Below are 4,411 nucleotides of genomic sequence, written 5' to 3' on the forward strand. Positions count from 1 at the left end.
GAGTTGAGATAAGAGGTAGAGAATATCTGGACTGAGATGGGGATATTGAAATTAAAACAGAAGTAATTTACATAAGGGGCTTCCCTCATAGCTCGGTCTGTAAAGAATCTGCCTGCAATGAAGGAGACCCAGGTTTGATTCTTGGGTTGGGAAGATGCCCTGGAGAAGGAAATGGCAATGCACTCCAGTATTCTTGTTCAGAAAATCCATGGACAGAGGAGCCTGTTGGGCTACAGTCTACGGGGGTTGCAAAAGTCAGACACAACTTAGCAAACAAACCACAATAATGTACATAAAGGACTTCCCAGGTGGCACAGTGCTAAAGAATTCGCCTGCTAATGCAGGAGACACTGATTCAATCCTTGGACTGGGAAGATCTCCTGGAATAGGAAATGGCAATCTGGTCCAGTATTCTTGCTTGGAAAATTCCAGAGACAGAGGAGCCTGGTGGGTGCCACTTTGGTGGCAAAGTGTTGGCCATGACTGAGCAGCAAAGCACACACACGTTGTACCTAAAAATAAAAAGGGAAATGAGGAAATGACTGGAAGTGGACTGAGTGTACAAGACCAAGGGAACACAGTGATCCTTGATTTCAACTTCACTTGATGAAAAATGTTTCCCTAAAATGTGTAAAAATAGATGCAGAGCACACAAAAAAATTGGAAAGATATACATGCAGAAATGCAACTTTTCCTTCATTTTCCCATTAAATTCAGTAAAGCAATATCCAAGTTTTATATAATTATTTATTATGAATTGCAATTCATAATTTAGTTAGGATTTTAAAATACATATAAGCCTTTATGAATGTTCAAACTACTGTACAATTGCACTCATCTCACACACTAGCAAAATAATACTTAAAATTCTCCAAGCCAGGCTTCAATAGTACATGAGCTGTGAACTTCCAGATGTTCAAGCTGGATTTAGAAAAGGCAGAGATCAAATTGCAAACACCCACTGGATCATAGAAAAAGCAAAAGAGTTCCAGATAAACATTTACTTCTGCTTTATTGGCTATACCAAAGCCTTTGACTGTGTGGACCACAACAAACTGTGGAACATTCTTCAAGAGATGGGAATACCAGACCACCTGACCTTTCATACAGAGAAATCTGTATGCAGGTCAAGAAGCAATAGTTTGAACTGGACATGGAACAACAAACTGGTTCCAAATCAGGAAAGGAATACATCAAGGCTGTATATTGCCACCCTGCTTATTTAACTTATATGAAGAGTACATCATGCAAAATGTCAGGTTGAATGAAGCACAAGCTGGAATCAAGATTGCTGAGAGAAATATCAATAACCTCAGATATGCAGATGACACTACTCTTATGGCAGAAAGTGAAGAAGAACTAAAGGGCCTCTTGATGATAGTGAAAGAGGAGACTAAAATTTTTTACTTAAAGCTCAACATTTAGAAAACTAAGATCATGGCATCTGGTTCCATCACTTCATGGCAAATAGATGGGGAAACAATGGAAAAGTGAGAGACTTTGTTTTGGGGGGCTTCACAATCACTGCAGATGGTGACTGCAGCCATGAAAATAAAAGAGACATTCTCCTTTGAAGAAAATCTATGACCAACCTAGACAGCATATCAAAAAGCAGAGACATTACTTTACCAGCAAAAGTCTGTCTAGTCAAGGCTATGGTTTATCCAGTAGTCATGTATGGATGTGAGAGTTGGACTATAAAGGAAGCTGAGTGCCAAAGAATTGATGCTTTTGAACTGTGGTGTTGGAGAAGACACTTGAGAGTCCCTTGGACTGCAAGGAGATCCACTGGTCAATCCTAAAGGAAATCAGTCCTGAATATTCACTGGAAGGACTGATGCTGAAGCTGAAACTCCAATATTTTGGCCACCTGATGTGAAGAACTGACTCCTTGGAAAAACTCTGATGCTGGGAAAGACTGAGGGCAGGAGAAGGGATGACAGATGATGAAATGGTTGGATGGCATCACCAACTCAATGGACATGAGTTTGAGTAAGCTCCAGGAGTTGGTGATGGACAGGGAAGCCTGGCATGCTGCAGTCCATGGAGTAGCAAAGAGCTGCACACAACTGACTGACTGAACTGAACTGAACTGAAGCCTTTACATTTTAGTCCTTGTATATATTTTATACTGTTTAACTTATGTTATTTTTTATTTAAAAGATTTAGTTGTGGAATTCTAATCTTTATAGTGTGACAAGCTTCAAAATAATAAGAAAATACTTTTCACCCTCTTTCAAACATTTTTTACTAGAAATAAACAGAACAAGTAAGTATTGGAATGAAAATTGAAACCTATGTCCTGGAATGCTCATACAATAATTTAAAAATTCATTTGTTCTTTTAAAAACTTATTGCAAAAGAATTCTATGGTTTATAGAGCACAGAACAACACTTAGAAAGCAAATTAAAATGAGTAATAAATATGAGATAATAACTAACAAATGTATAGTAGATATGCATACTTATTGTCTGATTATATACACTTATACATAAAAAATAACAATTTTTCAATATAGTTTAACATTTTAAATAACTTACTATGTTAGTCCAAAAATCTAATACTTTATACAAGTTACTGCATTTTCCTTTGTATGGAATTAGTATATCAAATATAAACAATCTGAAAATTTTAGTAACATGCAATCACTGATTTTTTATCTAAATCTCAATGTAAAATGTCTTTGAACATACATATTTACATAATTTCATGATAATATTTTAAATATAAATTCCAATTTTAGATACATTTTGAAACTGTTGCAATTAACACAGGGTGACAATATTCCTGACATTATATAATAAGCCTGTTTTTACCTCTATTTTGAAAGATCACCTTTTACAATAAATTTGAAAGCAAATTATATTTCCATTCTTATATGTGTCTTCTTGTGCCAAGATATCACTTCTTCACCTCTTTCCACCTCTATCATTTACTCTGAATAACCTAGTAGAAACTACTTATTACCTACGTGCTTGTCTATAACTGAGAATAGTAACAATTTTATTGTATGGTGGCATTATGAGGACTGGTTGAGTTGATACATATAAAAACTGAAAACAAAGCAAAACTCTACTTCATTTGTTTTTGTTGTTTGGTTTTGCTTTTTTCGTTGTGGTTTGTTTGTCTCGCTAGAATATCTATAGCAGTATTATTCACAAAAGCCCCAAACTGGAAACTATCCAAATGCCCATCAACAGTAGAACACCAAAATAAATTGGGATGTAACTAGTACAATAGAGAAGGAAATGGCAACCCAATTCAGGACTCTTGTCTGGCAAATCCCATGGACAGAGGAGCCTGGCAGGCTACAGTCCATGATTTCCTAAAAGAGTCAGATACGACTTGAGACTAAACAACAATATCTATTATGAATGAAATACTGCCCAGCAATAATAACGATTGCTCCACAGCCACATGCAACAACATGGATTAATTTCACAGGCATAAAGTTGAGCAAAAGAATCTTCCTACAGATTTGTACTGTAGAAAGTATAAAAGCAAGCTAAAGTAAATGTTTCATTTGTGATAATTTAGAAATACATTTTAAGATTGTACAGCTCAATGAAATGTTATTAAACCATTAATTCTATAGTTTTTCCAACTTGAAAGATTGAAAAAATAAACAGAAAAGAAAACAGTAATGCAAAAGGATTCAGAAAAGGAAGAAAATCAAAGGAGTGACTTTCAGGGAACAAAGAGAAAAGCACAACAGTTAACTTAAGACAGAACAGTGATAGAAATAAAAGTTGGGTATATGGAGAAAAAATTTAAAAGACAGTAAAGTTTTATGACCAAGTCATGTTCATTTGAAATTTGGAGAAAATGGGGGTAGAGAGAACTAATATTAAAAAGATTCATGTCAATGTTATCATCATAAAACATATGGAAATATTAGGAGACAAACTTAATTGAGAGCTGCTGCTGCTGCTGCTAAGTCACTTCAGTCGTGTCCGAGTCTGTGCGACCCCATAGACGGCAGCCCATGAGGCTTCCCCGTCCCTGGGATTCTCCAGGCAAGAACATAGGAATAGGCATTCTGGTACCCTGATGTTTCTTGTCCTCTTCCCCTTGAGTTTATGAAAGAGGATATCACTTTTTCACTGCACTGAAATTCGGAGTGATTATGTAACTTGTTTTAGTAACTGAAACCTTATGTCACTTCTATGATGGAAACACTTAAGAGCTGTTGGTGATCCTACAGTTTTTCCCTTCTCAAGAAGCAGTGATTATAAGGTGGTTTTGATGTAAAGATGCTGGAATGGCAAAGGTAAAAAGCCCCTGGACTCCAGTGTGACTACCTGAAGAGCAGCTGCCCTGGAGAGTCATCAGGAGCTTGGTCTTAGATTTTGTATGAAAAAATAACAGCCTTATATTATGCCTAACTACTGGAGTTTTGCTAAATTATAA

This window comes from Bos taurus, chromosome 16, assembly GCF_002263795.3.
Source record: "Bos taurus isolate L1 Dominette 01449 registration number 42190680 breed Hereford chromosome 16, ARS-UCD2.0, whole genome shotgun sequence".
Lineage (NCBI taxonomy): Eukaryota > Metazoa > Chordata > Mammalia > Artiodactyla > Bovidae > Bos > Bos taurus.